This window comes from Delphinapterus leucas, chromosome 19, assembly GCF_059928025.1.
Source record: "Delphinapterus leucas isolate spDelLeu-1000000601 "Yukka" chromosome 19, BTC_Dleu_Yukka2, whole genome shotgun sequence".
In the NCBI taxonomy this organism is placed as follows: domain Eukaryota; kingdom Metazoa; phylum Chordata; class Mammalia; order Artiodactyla; family Monodontidae; genus Delphinapterus; species Delphinapterus leucas.
In genome coordinates, this window is record NC_143147.1 from 8,470,821 (window position 1) to 8,492,282 (window position 21,462).

Sequence of the window (21,462 nt, forward strand, 5' to 3'; positions counted from 1 at the left end):
AAGATGCCAAGTCTTACTTAGAGGTAAAGGAATGTAAATCAGAGCAATAATTATGATATACAATTTCCCCTAACAGATTAATAAAAATTAAAATGATTGAGGGAATTCCCTGGTGGTCCAGTGGTTAGGACTCCACGCTTCCACTGCAGGGGGCACGGGTTTGATCCCTGGTCGGGGAACTAAGATCCCACATGCTGTGCGGCACGGCCAATATAAGTCAAAAAAACAAAACAAAACATTAAAATGATTGATAATTTCTGATGTTATGAAGGGTGAAAGGAACCACACCACATATAGCTGATGACAAGGACAATCTGGTAAAATCTATCTACATTTGAAATACATACAATCTTTCACCAAGGATTTCTACCGCTTAGCATTTAGCGTTACTGATATACTTGAAAAAGGATGCCGATATATATGGACAAGATATTCGGTTGTGGCATTATTGTAACAGTAAAATACTGGAAATACCTAAGTGTGTATCAGCCCAGCGCTGATTGCAGAATGAGATTTTGGTACAGCAGAACAGTATGCAGCCATGGAAACGGACACAGATTCGTCTGTACGGACAGGGAAAGATCATTACTAAGTGGGGAAAGTAACATGGTGCATCTAGTCTGACCTCATTGGTTTTGATTTTTAAATAGATGTTAATATAATTTTTGAAATCGTAACTTTTTTTCTGGGAGGATGTAGGGATGTTATCTTTGAGGAGAGTTACCAGAATTGAAAGTGGTGGGGGAGGGACTTCCCTGGTGGCGCAGTGGTTAAGAATCCACCTGCCAGTGCAGGGGACACGGGTTTGAGCCCTGGTCCGGGAAGACCCCACATGCCGTGGAGCAGCTAAGCCCACCCGCCACAACTACTGAGCCTGCGCTCTAGAGCCTGCGAGCCACAACTACTGAAGCCCACGCGCCTAGAGCCTGTGCTCCGCAACAAGAGAAGCCACCGCAATGAGAATCCCGCGCACCGCAACGAAGAGTAGTCCCCGCGTGCCACAACCAGAGAAAGCCCGCGAGCAGCAACGAAGACCCAGCGCAGCCAAAAATAAATTAAAGAAATAAAAAGACACACAAAAAAAAGAAGTGGTGGAGGAAGGAGACTTTTCATGTTAGATCTTTCTATACTGTTTAAAAATTTTAAAAACACATGCAGACATTGCTTTAAAAAAATAAAAACACAGTAAATACAAATCATAACCTAATTTTCTTTTTTTTTTTTTTTGCCTTAGCCAAATCCTTCCTCTTCCACTTGCTTTTTAGTGTGTCTTAACTATTCATTGGTAAATTATTTAACTGCTTGATCCCATTACGTACTCCCTTTGTTCAGGATTCTAGAGAAAGACCTTGGTTTTACTGGTTCCCACACCCCATGGGCTTTAGTTTCCTTACTTGTTCCCTTGAGGAAATACCTACAGATCTAGGGCACAATGATGTCACAGCAAAGGTCTGTGAATGCTTTGTAAACTGTAACGGGCTATTGAAATGTAAGATGCACTTCTATTCCTATAGTTATCATTCAAATTCAGTTTGCCCTCTACTTGATTGTAATGAAATTATATCCTTTGACCTCATCGAGTTGAATTAGAAAATTGCATTTGTCTCTGGACCTTTTGTTTTGAAGTGCAGGTTGTCCTTAACATTTTCATGTCAGCTTTTGGACAGCTGACACTTTTGTACATTGTCATGTATCCCCAGACTGCCTGGTTCCTGGTGAATTTGGACCCGCGCATCAGCGATAAGCGCGCTGTTAGCAGCAGTGGCCGGCATGGCCATGCTGCCCGTCAGCCGGTGTGTCTCTGTTGCAGGTGCCAGCACCCCTGCAATTATGCAGTCGTGTTAGTTGGTCGTGTGAATATCGGATCACACTTTGTCTTTATTTTATGAGCACGAAAACCAGGGGAACGGGAGTGTTGGCACTAGTAATAAGTGTGGGTTTTTAAACCTCAGTCCTGTTGAGTCAAAGAGGGAGGTGATTTAGTGTGTTAGAAACGGCACCTCACTGGACTCCAACCATTCTGTATAGATTCAGCTGTGAAGAATAATATAAAACTAAAGAAAATAAGGAAAATGCTAGCAGTATGTAGTTGATTTCCTCTTAAAGGAAAGATGTAACTATAAATTATTTATAGAACTTAGGGGACAGAAATCTTTTTATGGCCCTCAAGTCTTACTTAGTTTTTGAACTTTTGGCTTTAGCACACTTTTTTTTTTGGTAATGCATGGTATGGTATAATCTGTGTTTTCTTTCAAATATATTAAATTTGGAAGGGATCTCATTGTGAAATTATGATACAGTGTTGTGGTTTTAAACTCACAGTGGTTAAACCTGTGATCAGCCTATATTGCACCCTTTCCTGGGAATTGATCTGTCCTCAAGGAGGAGCCCTCAAACGTAGAACAGGAGAAAATGCTCACTCCTTAGGTAATAATGATTGTATGATTGCTCACGCTTGCATCTGTTGCTAACGCACAGTCTAACCCAGGTGCTGGGGGAACTGCGTGAAGGGGCTGGACTGTCTCCGGGTTCTGGTGTCCAGGCCCCAGCATCCCCGGGGCCCTGCCGCCGTCTGCAGTAACTGCAGCAGCCGCAGGGGTGTGGACGGGCGCTCGGGGTCCAGCCCCAGCTGGTGCCCCCGAGGTGCTGGCCTCATTCGTCCTCCCAGCAGCCTCCAGGAGAAGGCGGTGTTTCATCCAGATCAGGGGGCTTCAGAGAGGTCAAACGAGCGTGGCTTTGTCTCGCCCACGCCCGCCCTATTTCCACACTGAACACGGGCTCCTCCTAACTGATTCTGAATCAGTATTATAACATCTCTGCGGTACAGCCGGACACACCTGCTTCTTCCTTTTCTCCCTCCGGTGCCCGTGGTGAAGACCTAGTCTTACCCGACGGGCGTGGAGCTTAGAGAATGGGGTGGCCCCTCGTGGTAGGCAGCTGTCCTCCCTGGTACCCCATAACCGCGCATCTCAGCCCGCACGAGATGCTGAGCGCCCCCTAAAGCTGCAAGGCGGTCCTGCCACTAGATGGCAGTCTCGCCCAAACACTGACCCCTGCGCTGGGAGTCCCTGCTCTGACCAGCAGTCCTCCTGGCATTCATTAGGTCAACAAATATTTTCAAGCGCCTGCTGTGTGCTCGGCGCTGTCCTAGGCAACAGAGAGACATCGAGGAGCACGACATGGAGCTCCGTGAACAGATGTGGTTGCGGCCGTGTGGGGGAGGAGGACAGAGGGCGGGGGGGCCGGGGACTGAGAGAAAGAGGGGTGAATGACCCGACCTCATTTTGGAAGGAGCACTTTGGCTGCCTGTGCAGACTGGACGAATGGACAGGGGAGACCAGATGAGAGGCTATGGCCAGACCCTAGGAGAGAGACTTTTCAAGGCTGAATAATAGTCCATCATATGTAAATACTACGTTTTCTATATCCCTCCGCCATCGGACAGACCAGAAAGACCAGGAACGAGCTTTAACTTCAGGCGGTGTCTGGGGTGACCCCGGTGTGAGGAGGTTTTGAACTTGGTGCTGGTATTATCAAGTCTTGGGTTCTTAGGTGGTACCTGGTGGTTTCATGGCCCTGTATTTCCCAGGGGTCATCAGGGCTTGGCGGCTTTCCGGGGTCCTCCCCAGGAACCCGTGGTTCAGAGGGGGGCGCTCTCCCTGCTCCTGCCCCCAGGAACACTGACGTTTCTGCCAAGTCTTTCCGTCCAGAAATGTGCTGCCTCTCCAGTTCTCTGAGTTTTCATTTTCATTTTTCCCTGATGTCTGCTTATTGCCCCCGTCCTCCCCCCTCCCCTTCCCCCTCCCCCTCCCCTCCCCCTCCCCCTCCTCCTGCCCCCGGCTCTTCCTCCGGCTCCTTCTGTTTGTTGAGTTTATGCCTAGGTTTATACTTATCCTGCTTTGGTGGATGGGATTCCTTAGTCATTGTATTTTCTTTCTTTTTTTCTTTTTTAACATGGAAAACTTCATGAACATGCATGTCATCCTCCACGCTAATCTTCTCTGTATCCTTGCAAGTTTAGAATGTGCTGCTGAAGTGAGCATTTGTATTTTTTTAATTAGATATTTTTAAACTATTTAATTCATAACTGACTCCTTCCCTTACTGGTACTGATGGTTTTCAGTTGATTCTTATGTGTTTTCCAAGTGGAGGATTCTATCAGCTGCGATAACAATGCCTTTTGTCTCCTCCATCCCGTAGCTGTGTCTTTTCTCTCTGATTCCTGCTGTATCGTGAGACCTGAGTTGTGTTCAATGCTAGTGACGTCCTTGTTCTCATTTTACTGTGATTGCTTTTTTAAAAATTTTATAAATTTATTTATTTTGTTTTTGGCTGTGTTGGATCTTCGTTGCTGCGCGTGGGCTTTCTGTAGTTGCAGTGAGCGGGGACTACTCTCCATTGCGGTGCACGGGCTTCTCATTGCGGTGGCTTCTCTTGCTGTGGAACACGGGCTCTAGGCACGCAGGCTTCAGTAGTTGTGGCACGTGGGCTCAGTAGTTGTGGCTCGCAGGCTCTAGAGCGCAGGCTCAGTAGTTGTGGCGCACGGGCTTAGCTGCTCTGCGGCATCTTCCCGGACCACGGCTCGAACCCGTGTCCCCTGCATTGGCAGGAGGATTCTTAACTACTGCACCACCAGGGAAGCTCACTGTGATTGCTTTTGATGTTTCCCCATTAAATCAGATACGGAAAGTTGGCTTGAGATACTGTTTTGCAGGTTCAGTTCTTCCTTTCCTCTTTTGCTCAGAGTTACTAGGATTGGGTGGTAGATTTATTAAATGCCCTCAAGGCATTCTGTTATTACTTTAATTATTGATTTTCTTTTTTACCCTGGAATCTCCTTCAGGAAATCCAAATATGTGTATATTTGGTCTCCTGGGTATGTCTTCCACATCACGTATTTCTTTAATCCTTTTGATTGCTTTCATGCATCCTCTGATTTTTAAAAGTTTATCATCTAATATGCTTTGCTTTGTTTCTTTACTTGAATTCAACTATTGTGTCTTTAATCTTTAGTATAATTTCTCTGATCGCAAATTGTTTATGACTTCTTGCTCTATCTTCATAGCTATAAAAGCTCCTTGAGTTTCAATGAGGATGCAGATTAGAGATTTTAAAAAAAATTTCCTATTTCTTCCAATAACTTTGTTTCATAGGTACATATTTATCTGGATTCCTCAGATGATTCCCCTTTTATGAACTGCTGAGACTTTCCATATAGATCTAGTGATTTTCTAGAATCCATCTTCACAGAGGTAAATCTGTTGTGTCACGTCCCAGGGGTGGTATCCATGCCGGTGACTTTCTCTCACGCGGAGACTCAGGGTAAACTTTGAATAATGCAAAGTGCTGGCTTCCCTTGATTTACATGTTAGCTGCATTTCTAGAAAATTCAGTGTCTAATAAAGTGTAAAAACTCTCCTTGTGGGCTTCCCTGGTGGCGCAGTGGTTGAGAGTCCGCCTGCCGATGCAGGGGACATGGGTTCGTGCCCCGGTCTGGGAGGATCCCACATGCCGCGGAGCGGCTGGGCCCGTGAGCCATGGCCGCTGAGCCTGTGCGTCCGGAGCCTGTGCTCCGCAACAGGAGAGGCCACAACAGTGAGAGGCCCGCGTACTGCAAAAAAAAAAGAAAACACCAAAAAAACCTCTCCTTGTGTTTCTATGTAAAATAGTGTTAGATTCTGGACTCAGATCATTATAAACATTTTTTTTTTCACTTCCCGAATGCTGGGTATCCTAAGAGAGGGGAGAGGGCTGCAAGAAGTAGGCACACCACTGACATTTGTAGGGCCTGGGGCAAGGAGGCAAATAAGGACCCACTGTTTATTGGCAAGGTTCTGATCAGTGTAATTAAGTAGCCTATGAAGGATCAGGGATTTTGGGTGATCTGTTAGGTTGTGGATTTGATGAAAATAATTTTCTGGCTCATTTTCGTTGTTTTTATCAGTAAGGTATGAATTTTGTGTGGCAAATTTTATTCTTTTTTTCTGCTAAGCCTTTTTCCCCCTGAGTTCATGTTAGTATTTTCTAATTTCTATCACTTCATGATTTTGAATGATTCTCAAAGATTTTTAAAAAATTGTAATGGTATTCAAAGTGTATAGTTTTTATATAGATTTTCATCAAAATATAAAGTCAATAAAATAGTTGAAAATGTATTTCACATTTTTTTTTTTTTTTTTGCGGTACGCGGGCCTCTCACTGTGCTCCCCCTCTGTGGAGCACAGGTTCCAGACGCGCAGGCTCAGCGGCCATGGCTCACGGGCCTAGCCGCTCCGTGGCATGTGGGATCTTCCCGGACCGGGGCACAAACCCGTGTCCCCTGCATCGGCAGGTGGACTCTCAACCACTGCGCCACCAGGGAAGCCCTGTTTTTTTTTTTTTAATTACCTTTAAGTTTGCAGTAATTATAGATTCACATGCAGTAGCAAGGTATAAGATTCCCTTGTCCCTTTTACTGGTTATCCCGAATGGTACCATTTTGCAAAATGCTAGTACAATGTCACAATCGGAGAGCAACATTGACACAGTCTGGTTTTAGAGCGTCTCCATCACCACCAGGATCCCTCCCATGGTCCTTTTACAGCCACACTCACGTCTCTCGATCCCCACCCCCTCCTTAACCCCTGGCAACCACTAATCTGTTTTCCATTTCCATAGTTTTGCTATTTCAAGAATGTTATACAAATGGAATCATACAGTATGTAAGCTTTTGGGACTGTCATTTTTCATTCAGCATAATTCTCTGGATATTAATCCAGGTTGTTGTATATATCAAAAGTTTATTCCTTTTTAATTTCTCCATAGTATTTCATGGTGTGGATGTGCCACAGTTTATTTACCCACAAGTCTGGGTTGTATCTAGTGTTTTGCTCTCATGAATAAAGCTGTTACAAACATTATCATGAATAAAGCGGTACAAGTTTTTACGTGGACATTTTGTGGAAGCATTTCTCTGGGACAAATGCCCAGGAGTGCAATTGTTGGATTGTATTAGTTGCATGTTTAGTTTTTTAAGAAATTGCCAAAATGTGTTTCCAGAGTGGCTGCGCCATTTTATACTCACGCCAGCAATGTGTGAGTGATCCAGTTTCTCCACAGCCATGCTAATAGGTGTGTGGTGATATTTCACTCTAGTTTTAATTTGCATTTCCCTGATGGCTAATGATGTTGAAGCACATCTTATTTTTCTTTTGCAACTTAAAAAAAATTTTTATTTATTTAATTTATTATTTATTTTTGGCTGCATTGGGTCTTCGTTGCTGTGCGCGGGCTTTCTCTAGTTGCGGTGAACGGGGCTACTCTTTGTTGCAGTGTGTGGGCTTCTCATTGCGGTGGTTTCTCTTGTTGCGGAGCACGGGCTCTAGGCCCGCGGGCTTCAGTAGTTGTAGCACGCGGGCTCAGTAGTTATGGCTCATGGGCTCTAGAGTGCAGGCTCAGTAGTTGTGGCACACGGGCTTAGTTGCTCCGCAGCATGTGGGATCTTCCCGGACCAGGGCTCGAACCCGTGTCCCCTGCATTGGCAGGCGGATTCTTAACCACTGCACCACCAGGGAAAACCCAACCTTATTCTTCTTTTCCAAAGTTGTTTTATCTAGTCTCGTTCCTTTGACTTTCTGTATAAATTTAGAATTATCTCATCTGTGTACACACAGAAAGTCTTCTGGGAATAGACATCTTTACTGTGTTGAGCCTTCCAATACACAAACATTTATTTAGATCTCCTCTGATTTCCTTCATCAGCATTTTATAGCTTTTAGCGTACAAATCCTGTACCTATTTTGCTGGATTTATACCTATTTCTTTTTTTTAGCAATTGTAAGTATTGTTACTGTATTTCTAATTTTGGTGTTCATTGCTAGAATATTGAAATACAGTTTATTTTTTATGTTTATCTTGTATCTTGTGAACTTGCTGAACTCACTTATTAGTTGTCGGAGATTTTTTTTCCTTTAGATTCCTTGGGATTTTCTATGTAGACAATCATGTCATCTACAAGTAGGAGCAGTTTTAACTCTTCATTTCTGACCTGTATGCCTTTTATTTCCCTTTCTTGCCTTGTTGCACTGTCTAGAAATTCCGACACTGTGTTGAATAAAAGTGCTGACAGTGGACATACTTGCCTTGTTCATAGCCCTAGGGGGAAGGCATTCAATCTTCTACCATTACGTATAATGTTAGCTTTTGGTGTTTTGTACATGCTCTTTATCAAGCTGAGGAATTTCCCTTCTATCCTAATTTTTGTAAGATTTTTTTTTTCTGAGGAATTTCCCTCTATTCCAACGTTTATCGTGAACGGAAGGTGGAAAGTAGACCAGCTGACCTTCAACATATTCACCAGCTAGATATACTTTTTAAAAATGTGGATGGTTGGGAGAGCGTTTTGTGAACCACTCGTTAAGAAAAGGGAGAGTGGGGCTTCCCTGGTGGCGCAGTGGTTGAGAGTCCGCCTGCCGATGCAGGGGACGTGGGTTCGTGCCCCGGTCTGGGAAGATCCCACATGCCGCGGAGCGGCTGGGCCCCTGAGCCATTGAGCCATGGCCGCTGAGCCTGCGCGTCCGGAGCCTGTGCTCCGCAGCGGGAGAGGCCACAACAGTGAGAGGCCCGTGTACTGCAAAAAAAAAAAAAAAAAAGAAAGGAAAGGGAGAGTGGAATTTTTAATGTTTTGATTTATACCCTTTCTTGTATGAAAGAATTTAAGAAGTCTTATAGAGATAAATGCAAGAAAATAAAAAGATAAAAATGTGGGGGGGGGGCGGAAATAGAAAAACCAAAAGCTAGAAGGAAAGTGCATGATTGCTAGTTTGGCAAGGAGTTTCTAGAAGCCAGAGGGGAGAGGGAAACCTGATTCATGATGAGAGGATGAGAAGAAGCCAGCTACTGATGAAACACACAACCTTCCTGGGACTGAAATGTACAAAAATCAAGTCTCCTTTAGGTATCTGAAGGGAACAAGGGATCGATTTTCTAAAGTCGGCAAAGGCATCTTATAAAGCAAAACTTGTATGTCTGAACACCCCACTAGCACCCCTAGGTAACAGATCTCTCCTTTATTATTCTTTTAAACAATCCATACCTTGACTCTCTCTCTCTCTTCAGTATTTAATCAGAAACACAGCATTACTGTTAGATTTCGGTGAATTTAAACCAGGTGAGAATATTGGGTTACGTGCCAGAGTGACATTACAGCAGTAAACTTCAGGGATGGAGGTGATACTACTGATGATACGTGTTTGTGTTGACAGCTGGGGTCTGCTAGCTGAAATGTCGAGGATGCCTGTGAGTAAGCTTGGCAGGGGCCGTCGTAGAGCTCAGTATGACTGCAGTACAGTGGGTGGAGGTCGAGGACGTCTCCCACTGCAACTGCCCTTCCCGGGAGAGCATGGTGACTAATGGCCTTTTAATAGGGTCAGCTTCTGGACGGAGGGATGGAATGATTCGTTCTTCTAGGAGGACGATCATGAGTGTTGCTCCTTGAGTGAGCGTGAGCTGGTTGCTGGTCAGAACCATGTGGCCTGGCGCCCGTGCCCCAGCCTTCTTTATGGAAGCGGAGAAAAGGGAAGGAAACGGTGGGTCCCACTGTGGAATGAGTTTTATGTTCCAGAAGAAAGTTCTGCTTTTCTGGTTCTGGGTAACCGTCACGTTGGATGGAAGGTAAGCTGGAGGTGTTTCCACTGAATTCATGGAACATTCAAGTTCCAGGCCCTGAACTTGGCCATGACCTTCTGAAACGTTCACATCGCCCTCTGGAAAACATGACCCAGACCTGCTGCCTCGTGCTGCCTTTCCTGGCTGCGGACGCACAGTAGATTCTCAGTGCTCTGTTCTCTCTTCCCGAAAGTTTGGATGATTAAGCTTGCCGTCGAATTTTATTTCTTAGCATATTGATTTCCGCATCAAAAACTAGGTGAATACTGAGGAAAGCGTTTTTCCTAAGCAAATTACAGTACAGATAGAGTAGAAGTGTGTCCTGCGGATACGTGCCGTCCCCCTCCCTCAACTGAACCTTGCTCAGGTTTTCTTAAACGCTCTTGGAGGGGATATTTATCCTCATTTGATCAATTCCAAAAGACAGCCCAGCCGAGGTGGCTTTATGCTGCGGGAATTCGTTTCGGAACCCGAACGGAAGAGATTGATAATAAATGAAATCAACATATATTTGATAATCTAAGTGCAGAGTATTAAAGTCAGGAACTGTGTGTGGGGTTGATGGCGGAGGGTCCGAAAGGAAGACGTGCAGACAGCAGTGGAGCGGCAGGAAGACTGGAAGAAAAGTGGCAGAGGCGGGCACAGACGCGGCTTTGTTCTTCCCTTCCCGCCATGCCCCAGCTGTGTGGCCTGAAGCAAAAGGCTCCCCCAGCAACGCCGCCAGTCCCGCTCTTGGAGTAGCCGCGTCTGTGGGCTTTCAAATGAAAGCAGGTAGAAAAGGTCCTTCTGCCATTTGCCTCGTTCTCAGTGCGTTTTCCGAGTTAACCCATCCTGGCTCCTGGCCACCCCTGGGGCTCCTTTTGGGCCCTTGCAAACCATTCCTTTAAAAATCTGTTCTATCAAACTCTAGTCTTTGGTCAGGTAAAATTTTTATATCATATTCATTTTTTGAATCGGTCATAGAATCATATGGCTCACAATGTAAAGGGTACAGTGAAAAGCTTTGCTGCCACCCCTCTGTCTGCCTTGTTCAGCACTGTCCGGCCCTCTGCTATCCTTCTAGAGATTCCCAGTGTGTGCAGAAGCAGGTGTGCGTCCTCTTCCCTCTCTGTGCACGGACGGTGGCGGGAACGGTCACACGTTCCGCGCGGTGAGCCCCGGAACCCAGTTTGCACCCTCCCACGTGTGCGGTGTGCTTCACTCCTCTCCAGCCTGCCCCTCATCTCTCTGTGATTATGAGAGCCATTCATGACCTTGTTCAAAGTTATCTCCGCTTCTGGGGTTGTCATTTCCCTGGGCCAGGAAATTTATGCTCCTTAGGCGGTTTTCTTGGGCTTGAGTTTCCTCTAAGGTTTGGTCTGCCCTCCGCAGGGCAAAACCATTTTGGGGGGCACGTGTGTGCGGGAAGACAGGAGGAGGGGCAGAGCTTTTGCCCTTAATTGTTTTCAGCAAACCTCAGCTCCTTTCCAGGATTAGCTTTCCAGACCATTTTCTTACAGGTTTCTGCCAACTTCATAGTCAGGCAAGGCTCTGCGTCCTGTCCTTCAGTTTTACGCAAGTCCTTGACTTTGCCCGGGTCACCGTCACCCTGATTGCTTAGGGATCACCCCTTTCTCCCATCGTTACTCACTGTGGGATGAGACTCTCCCGTTTGGAGAAGCATCACATGTTTCGTTACCTGTTAAGACGAAGTTAACCCCACCCATCTCAGGAAGTGGGGACCACAGAAGGCAATGGCCTTTGTCAGGAACCAAGAACAGAGCCTAAAATGTAGATATCTTTATAAAACCTGCTTTTCCTCTGAAACCATCCTCCATAACAGGATCTCCGAGTTAGGAATGGTGACAATTAAGTAAAATCCACCTGCTTTGGACTCTGGGGCGTCTTGACCAGGCTCTTCCAGCTCTGCTTTCCTAAGATGATATGCTTTTTTCTTCCTTGCACTTTGTCAACAATTCCTTTTTCAGTCAAAGTTAGAGTTCTCCTTTTTGGTTCCAAGCAGTAAAATTAGGGCCAGGTTTTGACTGAATATGTGGAAGAATGTTCTAGCAGCCACAGAAGTGCAGGGAAGCGTGCTGCCCCAGGAAACCAAGAGCTCCCGGTTATCGGTGGGGAGGCTTCATTCTGCGCTGAACTCCTTGCTGGAGATGTTGGAGGGCGATGGGAGCAGATCCTCACTAACGTCCTTCCCAGCCCTCGAGGGGTTGCTGTGAAGCTCAGAGACCTCCTCCTCTTGTCTCCTTCCATGTGGGAGACACTGCTCCAGCCCCTCGGACCACCAGGTACCTGATGACTCCAAACCTGCATCTCTGCCCCAACTTGCACCTGCCTTCCGGAAACACTTCTCCAGCTGCCCACGGCGTCTCGTGGATGTTCTGCACGTGTTGTGTCCGTCCCTTCGTTCCTTCAACCAATGTGTCCACTGAGTTCCAGGCATCTTCCCAGGTGCCGGGGACGCAGCCACGAGCGAGACAAGGGAAGCCCCGGCTCTCCTGGGTCTTACACTGCGTTCGTGTGGGATCTGCCGGAGTGATGCCCACGCCTCTCACTGCACTTGTTTCCCTGCTTCCTCTAGCATCTGACTCCTGCCGACTGCAGCGCTCTCCCGACACCCAGAACAGCTCTCCTGTTATCCGTCAGCCTCCTTTCCTTCAGCGTGTGATTTTCTTTGTCACCACGTCTACCCACTTCTTTTCATTTCCTCTGGGTTCCCCTGACCCCACCTGGCACAGCGTCTCTCACCTAAGGCACAGAGGCTTCCTGGTTGAAGTCGGGCTGCTGGTAATGTTTGCCCCACCCTCTTGTCCTGAGAGACTGGGACCAGTTTGGGTCAGTTCATTGACAAAGTTGGTTAAATTGGGGAATCCTAAAAAATGAAAGATATACTGTAAACATTTTATTTTCACCTAAAATGTTCAAGTGCTTTCATTCACTGATGTCCAGCTACAGAGCCAAGGTATTTTCTTGGAGCGCACCTGTCGGTGGGAACCCTTTGGCATCTTCCCACACCTGTGACACACCTTCCATGATTTCCAGCTTTAAACAGGAGCGAGAACTTAGGTGCTTCTGAAGAAGACTGCCGGCAGAATCCTTTCACGTGTTTGCTACTGGTCCCCTCATCATTTAGAGCTACTTTGGGCATTTTTTAAACTGAAATATAGTTGATTTACAATGTTGTGTTAGTTTCAGGTGTACAGCAAAATGATTCAGTTTTTTATATATATATATTTATTTATTTATTTATTTATATGTAATATGTGTTTTCAGATTCTTTTCCATTATGGTTTATTACAAGGTGTTGGATATAGTTCCCTGTGCTATACAGTAGGACCTTATTTACCTCTTTTATATATAGTAGTTTGTATCTGCTAATCCCCAGCTCCTAATTTATCCCTCCCCCATCCCCTATTTTAACAGCTCACTTTCATCCAGTCTTTTCAAACCATTCAGAGTGGCTTTTTTTTTTTTTTTTTTGCGGTACGCAGGCCTCTCACTGTTGTGGCCTCTCCCGTTGCGGAGCACAGGCTCCGGACGCGCAGGCTCAGCAGCCATGGCTCACGGGCCCAGCCGCTCCGCGGCATGTGGGATCTTCCCGGACCCAGGCACGAACCCGTGTCCCCTGCATCGGCAGGCGGACTCTCAACCACTGCGCCACCAGGGAAGCCCCAGAGTGGCTTTTGAGGAAACAATCTCTCTCTCTCTCTGCGCTATTTCATTGGTTTACATACTAATTAAGTTACGTCAATAAAATCACTGGTACAACTAGCATAAATAGGGTTGGAACAAATAGACCTACTCTCAGCATGCAGACAACCCATGTGGAGGGGCTGAAGTGCACGGCTGTTCCAGGTGGGGCCTCCCAGCCAACTGTGCTTGTCCTGCCCAGGACATTGGTCAATGTGTCCTGTTCAAATGGGCACCTTGGTCATCTTGGTGAGCTGGTTATGTGTAAAATGCTAGGAGGAGGGTGGATGAACAGCAGGCCTTGCATCAGCAGGGCCATCATCCTGAACCACAGCTTTGGATGGCTCAGCCCTCTACTCAGACGCCTGCGGCCCTCCCGCGGGAGACCAGGGGCAAAGCTCCTGCCTGGGTCCAGCGCGATCCCGCAGCAGCCTCGGCCCAACCCTGTTCGTGCCTTGAGCTCCAGTCCTGGGCCACAGGGGGGCTGGTTCTCCAAATACACTCAAGACTTTCCAACAATCAAGCCTTTGTTCGCCCTGGTGAGCACAGACCCGGCAATGCTCCTCCAGGACACACGTCCAGGCCCGGCACCTCTCCTGCTGGCCCCTCCTGCCACTCTGGACCTTGACAGCAGTGCTGTTCACCACAGGAGGGAGGACCAACTGGTAAGCATCACCTCCTCCGTGAAGACTTTCTCGATCCCACAACAGGATGAGCTTTTCCCCTTTTAAAGATATGCTGCGTTTGGGCTTCCCTGGTGGCGCAGTGGTTGAGAGTCCGCCTGCCAATGCAGGGGACACGGGTTCGTGTCCCGGTCCGGGAAGATCCCACATGCCATGGAGCGGCTGGGCCCGTGAGCCATGACCGCTGAGCCTGCGTGTCCGGAGCCTGTGCTCCGCAACGGGAGAGGCCACAACAGTGAGGGGCTCGTGTACCGCATAAAAAAAAAAAAAAAAGAAATGAGCTGGAGAACCTTAAATGCAGATTTCAGAGTGAAAGAAGCCAGTCCGCAAAGGCTGCATCCTGTACGATTCCAACCATACGACACCCTGGAGAAGGCAAAACCACAGAGACAGTAAACAATCAGTGGTTGCCGAGGTTTGGAGGAAGAAAGGTGGGGGGAAGACTAGGTGGATCACAGGGTACTTTTAAGGCAGTGAATCTATTCTGTGTGACACTCCAGTGATGGATACATGTCATTATACACTTGTCCAAACCCACAGAATGTATAACCAACGCAAAGAGTGAACTCCAATATAAACTGTGGAGTCTAGTTAATAATAACGGATCTATAACATTGTAAATCAGCTATACGTCAATAAAAAAAATGAAAAAAACCACGGATCTATATTGGCTTATCAATTGTAACAAATGTACCCCACAGTGCAGGCTGTTAATAAAGGGGGAAACAGAGGGGGGTGCGGAGGGGGTATATGGGAACTTTCTATACTTGCCACTCATTTCTTTTATAAACCTGAAACCTCTTTAAAAAACAAAGGCTATTCCTTTAACAAAAATCATGATCCAAATAACTACCTCAGGCTTAAAGTAACACCACAAAACAGGAATAACAGTCACTGGGGATCACCTGTCCATCAGCCATTTCCTTCTTCTTTGCTAATGAACTCCACGGAACACGATGCTGATAGAAGGTCACACTGTTCTTAGCTCCGGAATGAATCTTAATTACACGGTCGAAGCCAATCGTGGTGATTCCATTTTCCTTGCTAGTGACTGAGGGAGGTCTGGTGGGAGAGTCCGGGAACGCTTTCTGGCCCTTAAGGGGACACACTGGAAGAATGCTCTCTTCTTCCGTGGGGCTTTGTCCTCCCTGCTTGCAGTCACCAGCACTACAGCGGCCATCTCCACCAAGACGGCGAAGGGAGGTGGCCAGGAGGGTAGATGAGAAAGAGAGAACTGGTTCTCCCACGACATCACTGTGTCCCCAAGGTAAACCTCCTTTGAGTCACCTACCTTCTGTTCTGTTAATACAGCATGGCACGCTTCCTCAGTGTTGAAGTCCAGCTGAGTCAGATATGATCTGACCTGGTAGCTCTCCTTTTTCTCCATAAGGGACTCAGGTTCAGAGAGATTCGCTATCTTGCCCAAGGACATAGAGATAAAAAGGAAGGAGCCAGAGTTCAATTCAGGCCTGTTGCCTGCGAAGCACTTATTCTTTCTTTCTCTACCTCTCTGCCTTCAGGAGAAGCTGGCCCCGGAATCTTCAAAGAGAAGCGACTCTTTCGGGATTCAGAAAAGCAAATACTTTCTTGAAATAAGTAACTGTAAACTATGGGAGAAAATCTTGGAAAAACCCTTCCTGAATTAGAGAAAACACATTTTTTAAATCTCCAACAGGGCTTAACTTAAATATAAATAACATCGCTAGAGGGTAAAGGAAGGCAGATTGAGATAATGGTCATTGCCACCATAGACCCCGGTACAGTAAAAATGCCCATTGTCTGTCCTTGTCTCAGCCACTGACTCATTAGGTGACCTCGCCCAGACCACCCCCTGAGCCTACAAGAGCCTTATTATCTACCCAATCACCTTCCCTTGGAGCTTCGTATGAATAATAAAAACTCATCACTGGCCTTCAGATTCTGAAGCTCACATTATATGCGAAAGACAAGCCTAGGGGTGTAACGTGAGTTTTCCCCTAAGCTTCCAAGTCTAGGAGCACAAAGGGGGTCGTGTTTCCCTCAATGATTTCTGGAAGTCCCAGGAGCATGGGGCTTAGGCTGCTTTATTCAATCAATAATATTCAGCACCTGTGTTGTACATGACACTCTCCAAGTTTTCCATCTTCTAAAGGAGGGGGGAAACCTCAACTTTCCTAATAAGTCAAAGGCCAACGAGGTTCGCACAAAGAAAACCAAGAGAAACTTAAACGCTGGGAGAAAGAGTCAAAGAGGGGGTAACAGAAGAAGTCTAGTAACTGAATCAGAAGAAAAGTTCCTCAGGCAAACAGCACATATATTGGTCTGAAAAACACTCCAACGACAAAAAGGTGGCAGGAAACGTCGAGGGCGCATCTGTAGGGACAGAAAGCAGATTTGTGGTTGCCTGGAGCTGGCGTGAAACAGGAATTGACTGGAATCAACAGAAGGCATCTTTTCGGTGTGACAGACATGTTCTAAAGCTCCGTCGTGGTGGATGCTTGTAACTTGGTAAACTGACTAAAACTCTTTGGCTTGCACATCCTAAATGGGTGCATTTAGTGATATGTAAATTACACTTCGATAAAGCTGGGTTTTAAAAAATTTTTTTAATTTTTAATTTTTTAAAATTAAAAAAAATTTTTTTTTTTGCCGTACGCGGGCCTCTCAATGTTGTGGCCTCTCCCGTTGCAGAGCACAGGCTCCGGACGCGCAGGCTCAGCGGCCATGGCTCACGGGCCTAGCCGCTCCGTGGCATGTGGGATCTTCCCAGACCGGGGCACGAACCAGTGTCCCCTGCATCGGCAGGCGGACTCTCAACCACTGTGCCACCAGGGAAGCCCTGGGGTTTTTTAATAAGTAAAAGGAGATAAACGGATGAGCCTTCAAGACTCAATGAATTACTTCTGAACTAAAAAGAGCCCCGTCATTACTCTAAATCAATTAGCAAGACTGAAGCCTGGGGGTGCCTCAATGCCAGGAATAAAGGCTAGAAAGATACTGGCTTTGAAGAAGATGAGATAAAGGGGAGAGAGAGGCCTCAGCCACGCTTGGGACTGGCTTGCTTCCTGAGGGTGCTGCCAGCAGGTCCAGCGCACAGTTCACTGGAAGCAGCAGAGAAGGAAGAGGCAGGAAAGACCAGTACAGGGCAGGGCGTGGGGAGGTCTGAGCAGAAAGACAAACGCAGCGTATCTTTTTTTTTGCGGTACGCGGGCCCCTCACTGTTGTGGACTCTCCCGCCGCGGAGCACAGGCTCCGGACGCGCAGGCTCAGCGGCCATGGCTCACGGGCCCAGCCGCTCCGCGGCATGTGGGATCTTCCCGGACCGGGGCACGAACCCGTGTCCCCTGCATCGGCACGCGGACTCTCACCCACTGCGCCACCAGGGAAGCCCTGTTGCTCTTTTAAAACAAGCATCATAGCTGTCTTTGACGTCCCTAGAGCATTTTTGAGGTTATTTAGCACCGGTTCTGGTTCTGGAGCATGTCAGCTGTACCTCCACCTGTGGCTCCGGACAAACTGATTCCACTGGAAATTTTATCCTATTCCAACACTGGACGGTCAGCGTTTGTTTGCCCAGTTCGTATTATTGCCACAACTTGACTTCTCGCTGTCCGGCTTTCAAAGTTCTCTTTAAAAGATTTGTTTTCAGTGATGGCTGATACTTAAAATTGTGAGGTCATGCCCTCAGGAATAATTACTAGGAGTGTGTTAAATTTCTCTACCTCCTTTTAAAATGGCTTTATCAGGTTACCGCCATCAGCATCTAAAACTGTCACTGATGGATTATCACTGTCACTGGTGGTCCAGTGGTTAGGACTCGCTGCTCTCACTGCAGAGGGCCTGGGTTCGATCCCTGGTAGGGGAAATAAGATCCCACAAGCTGCGTGGCCAAATAAATAAATAAATAAAACTATCATTGATGAAGGTTATTTCAGGATGTGTCTTCCTTAAACAGTATTTAACATTGAGGATCATGATGTTTTTGGAAAAAAAAATTTTTGGAGGCAATTGGGGAAATTTTAATATAAACTGTGTACCGTGTAATATTTTGAGAATATTATTTTTCGTAGGTGTGATCATGGTGTTGTAGGAGAGTTTAGGACATCCTGCTGGAAGTATTTGGGGGGGAAGTGTTGTGATGTCATGTGGTTGGCAACATACTTTCAAATGAGTCAATGAGAAGGAAAATGGAGAGGGGTCGAGATAAAGGCCAAATGTGGTAGAATGTTTATGCGGTAAAATGTTTACAATTGGTAAATGTAAGTGATGGATATAGAAGGGGTTCATTGTCGTGTTCTGGGCACACTTTTCTGTGAATCTGAAAATGTTCACAGTGAAAAGTCGGACAATAAAAAAAGACTTTTTCCCCTTCAATATTATAAAACATTCATCCGTGTTTACTTCAAGACTTTTATATGTTCATATTTTACACTTAAATTTATACTGAATTGAACTTATTGTTGGCATAAAGAGGGATATATGGCTGTCACTTAATTTGAAGTGCTACTTTATGTTCAATTCTTTAATTTTTTAATAAATTTATTTATATATTTATTTTATTTATTTGGCTGCATTTTGTCTTTGTTGCTGCGCACTGGCTTTCTGTAGTTGCGGCGAGCGGGGGCTACTCTTCGTTGCGGTGCGCAGGCTTCTCATTGCGGTGCCTTCTCTTGTTGCGGAGCACGGGCTGTAGGCGTGAGGGCTTCAGTAGTTGTGGCACGCAGGCTCAGTAGTTGTGGCTCGCGGGCTCTAGAGTGCAGGCTCAGTAGTTGTGGTGCAGGGGCTTAGTTGCTCCGCGGCATGTGGGATCCTCCCCGACCAGGGCTCGAACCCGTGTCCCCTGTGTTGGCAGGCAGATTCTTAACCACTGAGCCACCAGGGAAGTCCTGTTCAATTCTTTTAAATCTGTTTTTTGGGGAATTTCCATTCTGTTGTAACCACACTGGTTTTCTGATGTAATTTTATGGCATGTGTTCATCTCTAATAAGGCAAATCTCTTCTCTTTTTCTTCCTCTTCCAGAGTTTCTTAGACTTTCTGATGCCTTTATTCCTCCAGGTGAATCTTGGAGTAAATACATCAAGTTCATGATTAATTTGAATTTTGTTAAAATTATAGATTAATTATTTGGGCAGACTTGATGTCTTTATAATATTTAGTCTTTTCATTTCAATAACATAGGATGTCTCCGGAGAGCAAAGAATCCTTCAGAAGTTCAAGTGACCATCCCAGAACTATTTTGTTTGTTTAAGTTAGCGTTGTATTATAGAGTAGGTAAATGTATTACAGAGTAGGTAAATATATTATTTACTTCAGTTTTATGAGATATGGATGCAAGCATGACTAAGACAGCATCACTGCCGCTCAAAGAGTTCACAGTCTTACAAAGAAGCATAGTTTAAATAATGTGGTTCTGTGGGAAAATACAAGCATTTACAAGGGACAGAAATACCATAAGGGAGTGAGTATGTATTTGATTCTGGCTGGGATGGGCAGGCTCCCAGGGGGAGTGATGCTTGCCCAGGAATTTAGAGGAAAGCATAGGCATTTGCCAGGTAGCCAGGCTACAGTGGGGTATCAAGTCAGGGGGAATATAGCAGATATGAAAGCATAGGGACCTGAGACAGTAGGGCATGTTCAGGGCACCACAACTGGCTTCATGTCGCTGGGAGATAAACGGAGGGTGTATTTTTGAAAGATGAGGGTAGAGTAAGGGGTATGGGTGTGCAAGATGATACATCAAGAACTGGGGACTTTATGCTAAAGGTAGAAGGGAGCGGCAGGGAGCTTTTAAGCAGAGGTGTGATAAGGTCGCATTTGCCTCCTTGATGGGTGGAATGGGGGAGGGGTTTGGGCAGCCGCAAAACGGGAAGCATCGAGTGAGTTGGAAGCTAGTGCTAGTTTCTCCTTGTGTGAATTAACAGCCTGAATTAAACAAGTGCCAGCAAAGATAAGAGAGAGGCAAGATTAGAACAATGTTAAGAAGATGAAATACACACAGGACTCGATTTAAATATTTCCGACTGTAAAAGAGAGTCATAGTTGTACAGGATGTATCTCGGGTTGGTATCTTGTCAAGTTTTCCTGACGAGATACATGTTAATTGCATAACAGTTTATGGGATTAAGAAGATGACTCATGAGTTTCAAAACTCTCCAGATAAGTATGTAACTGTTCTGTAAGTCGAAGTGGTGTCACTGTGGCAGCGTTCACAAACTCAGCCTTTGTCGATTGATCCACATATTTTGGGAAGTCAAACATCTTTTCTGGGCTTATTCTTCACCATTTATTTATTTATTTATTTATGTTTGGGTGCGTTGGGTCTTCATTGCTGTGCGCAGGCTTTCTCTAGTTGCGGCAAGTGGGGGTACTCTCCGTTGCGGTGCGCGGGCTTCTCATTGCAGTGGTTTCTCTTGTTGCGGAGCATGGGCTCTAGGTACGTGGCTTCAGTAGTTGTGGCTCGCAGGCTCTAGAGCGCAGGCTCAGTAGTTGTGGTGCACGGGCTCAGTACTTGTGGTGCACAGGCTTAGTTGCTCCGCGGCATGTGGGATCTTCCCGGACCAGGGCTCGAACTCGTGTCCTCTGCACTGGCAGGTGGATTCTTAACCACTGTGCCACCAGGGAAGTCCATTCTTCACCTTTTAAAAAGGGGGGGTTGAGCTTGATCTCATATGCATTTCTGCCCTGAAGTCATCCCATGCAATTTATTTTCCTTCATACATCCGCTTCTATGTGCTCTGGGTTGTGCCAGGTTTTGTAGTTTATAGAAATAGAACTGTGGCTCTTGTCTTTGACAAACCAGTTTTGATGGAGAATAACTCACAGCACTCCTACTGAAAGGAAGTAACGTGTAAGAGCTGATGTGTTTACAGTACAGCTTATAAACTCACTCATGCATTCATTCCCTGCTCTCATGACGTTTGCACTCTACTGGAGAGACAGTAAACCAGTTAACGAGTAAACATACCGTCGACTAAATGGTGGAAAGTGTCACAAAGGTCCACAAACCAGGGAAGTGTATGTGTGGAGGGTCTGATTGACTATTTCACATGATGTGACAAGAGAAGCCCCTCTTAATCGAATGAATGAGAAGTGAGAGCCTCTCGGAACTGAGAGTGAGTGAACCATATGGTCTGTGTAACGTAGGAATGTGGGGAAAAGCGTCCCGGGCAGAGGGAACAGCAAGTGCAAAGTCCCTTGGGTGGGAGCAACGTGGCTTACCTGGGAAGAGTGAGGAGGATACTGTAGCAAGACAGGTGTGTGTGTGTGGAGGGGGGGCGAGTCCACTGGTAGAGGGAGGGGAAGGGAATTCAGGGCCTTGAAGGCCATTGTTAGGGCTTGGCTTTTCTGCCGAGTGAGACAGAAAGCCATCAGAGCGTGTCAGTGGGGGTGTGATATGATCTGACCTGGGTTTTAGAAGCATCACTCTGTTACGTGAAGGTCAGGAGCAGAAGAAGGGAGGTTAGGAGGTGG

General features: G+C 46.3%; 1 protein-coding gene and 1 pseudogene across 1 annotated transcript in view; one reads left to right on the plus strand and one right to left on the minus strand.

Moving 5' to 3' along the window:
• Nucleotides 1-21,462, plus strand: part of SPECC1 (sperm antigen with calponin homology and coiled-coil domains 1) — a 206,620-nt gene that overhangs the window by 50,398 nt on the left and 134,760 nt on the right. The gene's annotated exons all lie outside the window — the stretch shown is intronic.
• LOC115803612 (U6 spliceosomal RNA) lies at nt 3,949-4,041 on the minus strand (annotated as a pseudogene).